The sequence below is a fragment of the Hippocampus zosterae genome, chromosome 5, assembly GCF_025434085.1.
Source record: "Hippocampus zosterae strain Florida chromosome 5, ASM2543408v3, whole genome shotgun sequence".
In the NCBI taxonomy this organism is placed as follows: Eukaryota; Metazoa; Chordata; class Actinopteri; order Syngnathiformes; family Syngnathidae; genus Hippocampus; species Hippocampus zosterae.
Genome location: NC_067455.1, coordinates 10,671,274 through 10,684,306, shown reverse-complemented (window position 1 = coordinate 10,684,306; position 13,033 = coordinate 10,671,274). Strand labels below are relative to the sequence as shown.

General features: G+C 41.9%; 1 long non-coding RNA gene across 1 annotated transcript; it reads left to right on the top strand.

Annotated features, from left to right (window-relative positions):
- Window positions 1–2,708: 2,708 nt before the first annotated feature.
- Window positions 2,709–12,681, top strand: LOC127601128 (uncharacterized). Its single transcript, XR_007962494.1, has 4 exons — window positions 2,709–2,761; window positions 9,937–10,081; window positions 12,440–12,525; window positions 12,622–12,681. It is a non-coding gene; the product is annotated as an uncharacterized LOC127601128 (long non-coding RNA).
- The last annotated feature ends 352 nt before the right edge of the window (window positions 12,682–13,033 follow it).

Here is a 13,033-nt window from a genome sequence, read left to right as displayed (position 1 = left end):
ACCTTAAATGATGTAGGGCTGACCTCGGCTCAATGTACTATATACTACCCAGATGCAGCATCTGGGAGTGCAGTGTGTGTGTGTGTGTGTACGCATAGTAAATAAATGCATGTCAAGGAGCAAGCGTGCTCATACACTCACTCCTGTTATGCATAGATATAGACGATAATTGTGATTGTGCTACTTGAAGCCACCTTGACTTTGTCTTTCACAGATGCGCACAGACGCACATCACACATCGCACCTGTTCCCACCTTTCTGTGTCCCTTTGCGTTTAACCTTCAGTTTGAATTTATTCAAGTAAGCTTCACTCCCATAGACAGCCCACCAAACTCCTTCTCTCTTTCTCATCCACACGCGCACACATAGGCACACACATAGGCACACACATACAACACTAGTTATTGGATTCATAACTAGGAAACTCCTATCCGGCTTCTCCGCGTGTAGGATGAGAGGTGATGAAATGAAATTCTCCCACAGAAAAGCTTTGCACTTACCTGGGATTAAGGAAAGCTCTTGTAGGTCTCTCTTCTTGCTCTTACTTTTTCTCTCTCTCTCTCTCTCTCTCTCTCTCTCTCTCTCTCTGCGCTCATGCACAGACACACTCACACGCGCACACAGACCCTGCAGCCGCTGTACGCTGACAGAGAGAGAGGAGAATTCAGAAGAAGTGAAGTGAGCGCAAGGGAATTGGCGAGGGATTAGAAAAGGCTCCGTTAGGAATGGTGACACAGGGCCAGGAAGAGGAAGGCGAGACGTGGGCCGGGGAATTTGAGAAGAATTTGATCCATCTGTCGCTCAGGAGTACTTTCCTCGTTAAAGTTGATGTAACTGTTCTCGCACCTCAACAAATATACTGGAAGCAGAACCATTTGTGCAAAAATGAATAGCAAGTGACTGTTACATACACGCTTGACAAAATAACATTAGCATCCTTCGGTCATGAACCTTCAGTGGCTGCGTTTCTCACAAGATTTTGCCCAAATTGACCACAGAACCATGTCATTTGGGAGAGATTGCAGTTCACCTGCGATCCGAATGAGAAGAAGGCCAACAGCAAATGGATAGATGGAAAATGAATTCCATTCCAAAACATTTCTTTTTTTTTTAAATTCATTTTTGGTGTATTTGAATGTACCCTTCGGGTCATTGCCATGCTGAACGGTGAAACAAAAGGAAAAACAAAACATTCAGAGATACAGTGCATACAGAAGAGATGCAGTGGTACTTATGAATAATCAGCTTCTGATGAATCTCAAATGAATATTCATTGCAAATATGATGGTACAGATACTTTGACTCCTTGTTGCTGCAAAACAACAAAGAAAAAAAAAACCCATGCAACTTTTATTTGTTTTAGAGAACTTAAGCGACAACTTTTCATGGAAACATTTTGTTCTGGTCAAGTGAGCAGCAAGGTCAATTTCAAGGTTAAATTCTAGGTCAAAAGGTCAAGTTACTAAAATCTGCACCGATCGTCTTCGTGTATTGGATTCTTTGTTAAATTACCATTCCAACAATACCTTTTTTTTGTTCAAACTGACCCTGTAGTTTCTGAGATATACGGCTTCAAAGAAAGAAAATCAAGTAATTTAGCATAATGGAAGCTCCTCCCATTGGGTGCTCTACGAGTGATCAGTCCAAGGTGTGCTTTGCCTCTCACCCAAACTTCAGAAGGGATGGGTTCCAATTCATCTACAATGAAGAGGGTAACCTGCAGAAAATCAGTAAAGGCTAAAAGTATTGAAGAATCGATATTTTCTTTCCCCATCATGACATTCCATTTCATCCCGTTGTATGTCACCTAATCCTGTATTCCTCCTATTTCGACCCACAAATTTTCGGCACAAATGAAAGAAATGACAGAGGAAACATAATAGCCCATTTTGGATTCCAACAAGGAAAAAACATGTTCACTTGTAAGAGGTGATGAATGAAGCATTTTGCTTTAAAAAAAAAAAATACAAATGATAAAAATACCGCTAATCAAAAAACATGTCCGTCATTGAATATAGTTGGCTTGTCATTGCCCTCGAGTACGCTTGTGTGGTATCGAGGGATTGCTCGGATATGCTGTGGTTTACGCTGACATATTTACAGCTCTTGTAGCCCACGATTGATCTTTCAACAGCATCCCTCAGCAGCACTGCCGGGAAACTTGGAAGAGAATTGCAATTTCTAGTGCTCTGCCAAGCCCGAAACAATCGAGCGAGGTCTGAAAAATGAGCGCACGGTGGCAAAACGCACATGGAATTTGATTTGCGGTGCCAAATAGGAAGCTCGTCTCACCCCTCGGGTGGTGTCCGTCCCTCATTCAGCTCGGGTCCTCTACCACAGGCCAGGAAGCTTGAGGGTTGTGCGCAGTCTCCTTGCTGTTCCCAGCACTGCACATTTCTGGACTGAGATGTCCGATGTTGTTCCCGGGGTGTGTGTGTGTGTGTGTGTGTGTGTGTGTGTGTGTGTATATAAAAATTTTTGGGTGCCCCAAGCAACGGATTTTTTGTGTCAGTTATTTACTCACTCTGCTGTTTATAAAGTAAACTATTGTACATTGTGGAAAAACTAAATGCCATAAAAGGATGCTGTGTACAGTACACAATGAAACTATGTTGGTCCTATGCGACACTTGTTATATTACAGATAAATACTTTGGTTCAAAGAACTTGTTTTTTTTTCCGTGAAGAATGTCTGTTGTCAAGAATGTCAATGTTCCCCCTTTACAACACGACGGCAAGAGGCTTTTCACCATCTCCTCAAAGTATTGTATTAAATGTGCGTAGGTGTTTTTGCCTGAATGCCTGTGTACTTGTGTGCATGTGTACCATCAGCTCTAAACTATAATTAATCTTTATCATTGCCCCAGAATCGCGGTGTTTTGTCTCTCAAACGTGAACCTACTCAACCATCTTTCCCTTGCTTCCCCTTTCTCCCCCCCGCCCCCCCTTTGGGAAATGTCTATTTTCAGATCCTCGTGTTCTATGACAGCTTTCACACAAATCCTCTGTGGCACTGACATTGTGAAAGGCGCGCGTAAGTACAGCCACATACCTACGTAAAGGAGTATTTTGGATGACTAATATTAACAATCACTGGTTGTCCTTAGGACATGACGACTGTGTTTGGATACATTGAGACATAAATAGGACAGCAGCAGACTTACAATACCTTCTATTCATGTCTTCATATAGCGTCCGTCCGTCCGTCCATCCATCCATTTTCCCAATCTGCTTATACTTCACAAGGGTCGCGGCGTGTGCTGGATGGAGCCTATCCCAGCCGTCTTCAGGCAGTAGGCTGGGTACACCCTGAACCGGTTTACCAGTCAATCGCAGGGTACACATAGACAAACAACCATTTGCACTCACAATCACACCTAGGGACAATTTAAAGTGTTCCTTTATCCTGTCTTGCATGTTTTAGAATCAATGAAGTTAAATGTCACGTTTCTGCACAAACACACATCATCGCTGCACTTGAATACCAATAAATGGCAGAGTAAGTCATCGATTAATTACACTCTTGGTTCATTCTTCCAGCTCTTTATTGGAATCTCTTAAGCGACCTGGCAGGATACATGACTAGGAAAATGCCAAAGGGATTTGTGTTCACAGTACACTCATGACTGGCCAACACTTACATGACACATTGAGACGTATTTCAAGGCCCCATCTCACCAGTGACCTTAATGAGGACCTATCAAGCAATCTTCGAATTCGTTTTGTTCAACCTTCATCTCCACAATCAACTGTAAAATGTATTATGCACAAAACACTCGTCAAGTACTATTTTATCCCCCCCCCCCCCACCCCCAGTCTTCTCAAATGTTCTACACGCCAGCTCTACAGCAAAGGATCCTTCACTCTGCTAAAGTTGAAGGGTATCAGCAAGGATATATGCAAAGTCATTATGCATTTTCTTTTTCTGCAAGGCCACTTTCGACCATCGACAGGTCAGAAGTCACTGCTCTCAGTATGGTCACATAGCAATTAACCTTCCAACGCTGGAAGAAACACGCATACACACGCTCATTCAAACATCTCCTACACTCACATTCATAAAGTGCAATTGATGCACATTTGAACATGATATTCAATTCCTCTGCCCTTCACAAGGCCGGCTGCATTCAATTGACTATTCCTCCTGCTCATGGAAATAAAATGATTCCAAAAAATCGATACAACCTACAGTATGTTAAAAAAAAGAGCTAAGTGGCACATAAATATTTGCAACGCTTAAACACTCGGGCTTGCACAGACTAGATGATTAGTCCACCAGTCGAGGGGTTGACTTTACTACTGCAAAATAATGTTTAGAGCATGACGATGACTTGTCTCTCTTTACATGTTTTTAGCTTGAGGAACAGCAGATAGTGTTTGAATGAAATAAGTCCATCACCTTCACAAATTTCAATTGTCTTGTACTTCTGAATGAGCAATTTTGGTCAGTGAGTGAGAACAAGTATGGAGAAAAAAAAAATCATACTTGTGTAATATTTTGAACAACTTTTTGAACATCTTTTTGGCCATGCATGACAAAGTCCTTGATTATGTGCAAACACAGCAAATTCATGCACTGCAAAACCTTCAGCTTTTCCGCTTGGCCAAATTGTTCAAACGTTACGTAGCTGTCCCAGTGGCTAGCACCCGGAGTGAGAGCCTTTCTTTTAACCACCACATGACGGCACACGAGTCTTCATTCAGCCTACTTTGCTGCTCTTGTTTTCTCATGTGTATGTTGCATCAAAATAAATACAGTGCAAATAAATTGGATTTACATTGGCAGTGAATATTGACTGTTGCGACCAGGCCCGGATCGGGTAATCTGGTCAATCTGGATCATTCCCAGCCTGGCCATTAGTTACTCTTTGCCCATGGAACGCTTTTGAAAACAATAAATAAAGTTCATATACAATTTATGTATCCAACTCAGCGACGTTCAAATGTACTAGTACTGTTGCAGGCAATGGTCATCAGATTATAAATGGCCACCTTTGTGACTAAAGGTGTCTCCAAAAAACAATAATTTATACAGAAAATCGCAAAACATTCATACCTAACTGGAACAACGGTATAAACTATATTACGGCCTGTCCGTACAAAAATAGCATGACAAAGTCACGAGTGTTTCTTGGAATGGCAGCAAAGCATGATGGGAAAACCTTTTTTGTGTATCTATATTCAAATTAATTTGTGAATTTAGGTGGGCAGGTCTTGCCCTGAAACTCTCGGGCTGAAAATGAGTCTCACTTTAGCCCCTGAATAGAAAAAATATCAATGACACGTTCAGCAACTAGTCGACTCGACTTTCATCACATTAATGTCATCTTAAAAAAAAATCTAAAGTCGTGCAACACCTATGACACATTCATGTGCTGTAGTTCACAATAGTTCACACGTCACCATTGACTGCGTGATTTTCATACTCATTCCAGCTATGCACGTGTGCATGCATCGCTTTTTTTTTTTCAAAGAACATCATGTCATGTTGCACGCACACACACACACACACACACACACACACACACACACACACACACACACACACACACACACACACAATGAATTTCTAATATGTGATATCAGCTATCAATTATTTGCATTGTCACAAAAATACATTTTCCTTCCAGAGCAACCTTGCACAGCTTAATTGAACTTGTTTTCCATCAGTCTTTCAAACATGCTGACACACACACATGGCACACACACACACGCATAAACAGCCAATGGAAATCAACGTCAAAGCGAGGCTCGCCGCACTTAAACTTGCTCTTAACCTCCTCCCACATTTGAAATCAGAATTCGGAGCAGTTGAAAACGAATGTGAACGTTCACCAAGGTGATGGATGAGGTGCAAGTGAAAAGTATTTGAGCCGAATGCCTTAAGTCACCTCAGCCCCTCTTTTGTGTAACGGATGTGCCTCGTGTATCGCTGTGTGTGTGACTGAGAGAGAAATAGCAGCACTGGGCTCTTTATTTTCATGCCAATTAAATTTTTGTATGAATGTGAGATAATGTACAAATGATGAATTTACCTGCTAAATATTTGTACCTTACTATTGCGAGGATGTCGGCTGCCGTTTGCACTCACACACATACACGTTTGGAAATGAAAGCCGCATAATACATAATAGAATCCCACGAATAGCAAACAGCGGTGTATTCCTTTTTTTTTTTTTTTAGACATGAGAGATTAGCGTAGGAGACAATGAATAATTCTCTTTCCTATTGCAAACCTACAGACACACGTCTTATCAGCTCTGACAGGATGTATCCTTGTGTTCTCTTCAGAGGGACACAAGACAAAGAAATGTGGAATGGGTCCAAGTTGCGGGATTTTCTAATTATGGAGAAATAACGGGACTTTTCATGGTCATTAACTGCTCTGGTAAAAGTATATTGAGGGAATAATGGCCTGGTCGTATGCCAATCACAGGACGGTATTGGACAGGGATTGGCGGAGCATCCACAAACCCTACCAAAGTAAAAGTAGTGTTACTTTAAAAAACTGTGACTCATGTAAAAGTAAAATTACTTGAGTCAATTTGAAGTGAAAAAAAAAATGTTTTGAAAACTGCTTCTGTGTTAAAGTCGCGTAGACTTTCTGTCCGGTCATGTGACTCCCTGGCTCCATTTGATTGGTCAAATGGAGTCAAACGGCTATTAGAGTTCCGTTGGATCGACAAAGTCTCTCCGAAAAACCAAAATGAAGCTTGCGAATGGAATGCCGTTTAATGTAACAGAGTAAAAGTACCGTAACTTATTGCTCAAGTCAAACCAAAATAAATCGAACCAATAAACCAGAATGCTCACTTGCAAACAAATAAAATAGTTCAAATTCAAGTTCAAGTCGACTTTATTGTCAAATGTGCTACAGGTGCAACACACGGCACAGATGACATTTCATTCCTCTCAACCACACGAGAGAGAGGAGCCGCTGCGGGTGCCCGCACCGCCATCAAAAGAACAGTTAACATAAAATGACAAAATAATACAACACAACACATAAGACACAGACAGTCATGCAATGTCAACCAGTTTTTCTTCATACACTTTGTTGTTTGAAGCATTTATAGATGAAAACGGAGCGAATCAAAGTGTCCTTTCACCAGTGTAGAGAAATAGCATTTTCCCGTCTTTGTTCGGGAATCGTGGCAAGGTTGTTAAACATCGCAATTATGGCGATTGTGAAATGTCACCAAATAGGCAGCGTTGTCAATGCCTCAGTTCAACGCCGTTGCTATGCGGCTGATCTAACAGGCACGTCATTATTTTTCACCAATCTGTGGTCCACGTCGGGACATTGTATCCCACAGGGGCCTTTTAATGAGATCAAATGCCATCCTCATTAGCAGATTTACCCCTGTGCCTTGTTCACTTTCGAATGAAAGGAAAATAAGTGGATGGACGATTCCAATTTGACGAATTGCCGTCAATAGGTGCACCCTCTTTTGCACTCCCCCAACAGAAAGGTATAGTACCCGTGATGAGTTTGAGGTTCTCGTTCTTTTCGCCTTGCACTTCTGCGTCAGCGCTTTCTCCCAGCGTCGGCGCTTTCACTCCGGCGAAGGTACGGCTGAGAAGACGGAGCGAAAAATCCTGTCGGCCCATTCAGCCTCGTAATTGGGTGACGATTACCCCCGCAGAGGGAGTTGAGCCCTGTGGCCGCGCGCCGTTTGCCGAGCACAGCTGTTTGTCAAGGAAACGATGATACGGAATGACACGGATACATGTGAGATTTTAATCTGTAATCTGTCAGCACAGCAGCCAAAATGCCTTTGTTCATTTGCATTCATTCGGAGGTAAAAATAACGTCGTGAGCTGGGAGCGAAAGGAAGTGAGAGCAGGCCAGCAGACAATCAAGGCCTCCTTCCGGAGGAGAGCACATGGCCACTATATGTGACAGTGAAAGCTACAAAGTCAAACACAACAACACATTACGCTGGTCCAATTACAATTTAAATTTTTTGGGGCAGAAAATATTTCTTCCCAGAGGCATTAATAAGAATAATCAGTTCTATGGTAGAATTATGGCAATCATAAAGCCCTTTTTATTTTTAAAACCATACAGCCAATGTTGTACATCAACGGTAAGCAGTCAGACTTTCTTTGCTGGCCAAAATACAGTCAGAAGATTTGACCTACATGTATCACCCACATTTGAATACTTTTCCATTTGCATGATTTTTTAGCCAACTGTCCATCGTCTCAATTTTCAGGGTCTTTCTCTTGTCTGCATATTGGTTCCAGAAATACGTCATATTTTTTTCATCCAATCAGATTTGAGGCTCTGTGTTTTGTTGTGAATCAAATCTGATTCAAACCTTTCAGAATCAGTCATGCTGGCCAAGGCGACTTCAAATATCTTGGCTACGGGACTGTTTCTTTCATGAATAAGACTACAAATTGGTCTTCACGAGGTTGGCTAGCCGTTACTCATTTTCCCACCATCTGATTGATTCGTCAGTATAATACAAGGTGTGCTTCACATAGTTACATAACAACATCAAAAGGCAACATTTAATTGCAAAAATACAACACTTAAAGGAAAAAAAGAATTGGAAGATATTTACAAAAAAAGAACAAGGCATTTAAATGTTATGTCGCATTCTAAAATTACTAAAAGAACGTACAATTTTAAAAATGCTATCAAAAACATTGATCACATGCATGGGGGGGGGGGGGGGGGATTTTTAACCTGGAATTAAAAGCATTTACTTTTGGGATGAACTTCAATTGTTTTGGCATCTTCTTCCATTTGTGTGCAGCATAACAGATACATGATGATGCACCATGTTGGCTTTGAACGCTCGGCTCCTAGAGCTGTCTAATAGTCAAATTCTGCATTGCGCAGCCTCAGGTGAGCTCAAATTGCAAGGTTTTACTGTGTCAACCATTTTCACAACCGCCACAATCTGCTACGGGCTTAGGCTGAGATAATTGTATTATCGCCGCAATTTGAGTTGGGTGACGGAAGGGAAAATCTCAAGGTTTATTTCAGGTAACTCTTTTTTCAACTCCTCCCTGCCTCTCACTTCTCGCAGTTAATATCCACCGCTCCAAACGTTCAGTCATGTTTTATCCCGTTGAAGTAGTGAACGAGGCTGCGGGGATACAAAGATGCGGTGATGCGCTGCATAGGTGTCTGTAAAGAAAATGAAAGCACACGCTAGGATAATCTCATTTCAAAAGATACCACTTCTAGGTATTCAATTCATACTTCTTTTTCAAATGTTTCCACGATGACAAAAGACAACTCCCAGTCAACAATGATTCATTGATTATACAGGTTTCATTTTTCTCTGGTCACATTTTTCTCTGTGTGTGTGTATAATCACTTGTTGCCATGCAGGACTATATCTATTTATGTATATAAAAATATTTATGCTGGCTAGCTAAATGCATTATAAGCCCTGTGAGAGAAATGATGTAAACCAGCAAATATGTCAGGTCCCTGCCAATTAAAGCGGGCTACATTTCCGAGATAATCCTACGATATTTCTGACAAGAGCCGGCATTCCTCCATCACCAAATCCATTGCTCTTTTTTGCCCTACGGCTTGCACAATCGGCTTTTTCTCCTTCAACTTTACTTTCCTCACTTCCCCTTTCCTGAGTGACAAAAAGTGTATGTGATTAATAGACATAGTTAAATTATGTAAGAAGCCCCCTCTCCCACCACCCTACAACCACATACACACAATTTCCTTTAAAAAAAAAGTGACATGCAATGAAACACCCAGTCGTGGCTTTACATACAGATCTAAAACACTTGAACTCTCATGTTTTATTCACCTCATCCGCCGTTGAGGTGAGTCGCGCAGAAAGGAAAACTTTTTCATCAAGTCCTCCTCTTTCGTTGTGTGCGCTTTATAATAAACATGCCGTGTGTGTCTGCCTGAATATCTGCTAATGGGATATTCATCTAATGTTTGCAGAGATCCTCGTGGAATTCTCAGCCTGCGCCGCGGTGTTGCTCGTAAAGGTCACAAAGGAGACTTTTTGTCTGTTTAGCTGCGCTTAGGTGTCTTCTTCAGTTACGACGGGATGATTCGACATAGCAGCGGAGGAACTTTTCCAAAGGTGCAAACACATTTTGACATTTCCAAAATGGGTGCACGAGCATGTGTTCGATGCGATTCACTCCTACTGCAAGCTCCTTTTAAATGTCGCAAGATGTCTGCGGGTAAGCACACAATACTCAGTTGGTTTAAAAACTCTCCCTGGGTTTCTTGTGAAACCGCTCAGAGAATTCATGTCTTGAAGAGCAGTGCGTGTGCGTGTGCGTGCGCGTGAGCGACAGAAAGAGAAAGAGTCTAGTCTATGTATCCTTGACGCTTGTCTTCTGGTTATTGTTTATCCATTTTCTCAGTATAGAAGCCTATTAAGTCACACTTAATAGCATCAACCTCAATCCGATCACCGTAACAAGCAGGCGTAAAAAAAAAAAAAGCTATAAGAAGTGGTCGTCTGTCTCAGCGCTCTACTTCATGGTCTCTATTGCTTTAACATTCAACATTTCCTACAAATGTCTGCACTGACTTTGACTGGAAAATCTCAAAAACACTATTGGTATGTAGCAGAAAGCATGCCTTTTGTAATTAGCACGGAGTAGTTGTTGAAATTGAAAAGCACTACAAATGCAGTCGAATAATCCTCACAGGGCTCTCCATGTGTGTCTGGGCAACTTCCTGTTCCGACAGACTCTTTGTCCATTGGCGTAGTGGGATGAGTCACTCATTGGCCTTTCAAACAACCTTGTCCAAAAGCAAAATTCTGTTTTTTTTTTCATTGGCCTTATGAACTCAGCCTGGCAACAGAGAAAAGAATCCGAGCAATTACTATGTCACAGCCTTGGGAATTTTTTTTACCATTATCCTCTCCCGAGGCAGTCCAATCATGATATTTTAATGAATTTTGGTGGGCAGAGTTGTTGTCATGATTGACTTTAAATATCCGCGGATTGTTTCGATCAAAGTATTCTGATACGATGTCACATTCTGAAAGGCAAATTTATGTTTATAATGTAAACATAAAATAAGGCAGTGATTGCCGAACCAGGGTGCAATTAGAGCACAGGCCCCTCGAGAGGCAAGGGCGGGCAATTTACCAATCTCATGGCAGCCCCGGGGTGGTCTGCCGAATTTATCCCATGTCAAAAACAAAGCACTGATTTAAGACTGCAATGACAATGATTGGATGTCAGTAAAAGCTGTAGAGCAGTACGCTTGCGGCTGCTGGCTAATGTGGTGGGCCCCACCTCTGAAAGATGGCTGACATTTTTTTTTGTTGTTCTACTTCTTCCTTTCATAACTTTGCTGCTGTGAATCTGGAATTTCTCCATTGCGAGACTAATAAAGGTTTTCTTAATCTTAATTGATCAACATCAACAACACAATTCTAAAGAGACACTGCAATGACCCGTTGGGAGCTCACTCACGCCCCCCCCCCAACCTCCCCCCTCCCATGTCAGCAGACTTGTAGGAAATAAAGCGAGGAAAATAAAATGAAGCAAATGCAAAAAGAAGAGTTTGAGGATGAAGCAAATTCTGACGGGCGTGAGTGTGCATCCTATAAGAAAAATAGTGATGCCAGTTTGTCCACATCCCGTTGAGTGACAGAGAAGTTGATCGCACATTATGAGCGAACATTTGTCAAACAGCAGACCTGCTAATAAAAACGTTGGGATAAAACACTAGACAGTGCAGTCTACTATAACACTTCCTGTTTCAATGTATTTACACAGAACAGATGTGGTCACTGTCAGCCATGTTGTAAGAAGTTAAGTCTTTCCTTGCCAATGAATATTCGTCCTTTGATAAACATTTGTCCTCAAAGGCTAAAATTGCTACTAATCTAAATTCTGCTGTCTGGTGTGCATATGTGTGTGTGTGTATGTAATATATTTATTGACTGCAATCAAGCAGTCTTACTGTTGTGGGCAGGAGTGGCACATCTTGCGCGAGGGGTTAAAAGTCAGGCACCGAAGGAGCCACTCAGTGATTCTATTGTGTAATTCGAAGGGCGGGTCATACTGTCCAAGATGAATGTCGACTTGGCTAGCATCCTTCTGTCAATCACCTCCTCGAGTCCATTTGGCAGCCCAGGACAGAGCTCGCGTTCTTATTAACCATTCGGTTAAGTCTCTTCCGATCTGTGTCTGTGAGAATGTGTCAGCAGTTGAATCCCCCCCCCCCCCACCTAAAATTCTCAAGATCCCGCCGGACTAAAAAATAAACATTTTATTCTATAGCTTGACGGCCCGTGTATCGCTTATGAAACATTATTTTTGTCACTACAAACCAGAAAAGGGCAAACACACACACACACACACACACCACCTCACAACCTTCCTTTTGTTCCATCAAATTCTGCACTCCAGTCTTCCCCAAAGTGCTCACTCCTCCTTTCACTCGTGTTTGCACTGTTATCCTCCCACAGGGAGACGTGTCCTGTGAGATATATGGAGCAAGACAACGGTTACGTTTGACATACACGACTTTCTCTGCAGGGACTCTTTCCAGAAGGTTGTCAGACACTCATGATAACAATCTGAACCTGCTGGGGAATGTAAATATTTAACCCCCTCCCCACATTAATTTTCTTCTGCTTATCCTGTTCAGTTCACTGGTGAACCAGAGAGTGTATCCCAGCTGACTTTCGAGTAGAGGTGTGTACACCTACTGGTTGCCATTCAATCACACATATAGCAGCCATTCACATCCACTGTATGGGCCACTTAATGTTTTTAGTGCCCCGAGACACAGGAGCAAGCACATCAAACCTCGAAAAAGACGGCTTTAGCCCAATACAGGAACATTCAAATATTGTTAATTTTTTAATTCCTAACAAAGTCTCTCAATACAGGGAAAGTAAAGTAATTTGGTCAGTTAATTTCAAACTTGATTGAATGAGAGTATCCATCTCTCTCTTTCACTAGCCAGCCAGCTAGCTAGCAAGCAAGCTAGCTGTGTTGCTAGCTATCTGTCTATCTATCCGTACATCATTCATCCATCAATTCAGTTTAGTGCAGTA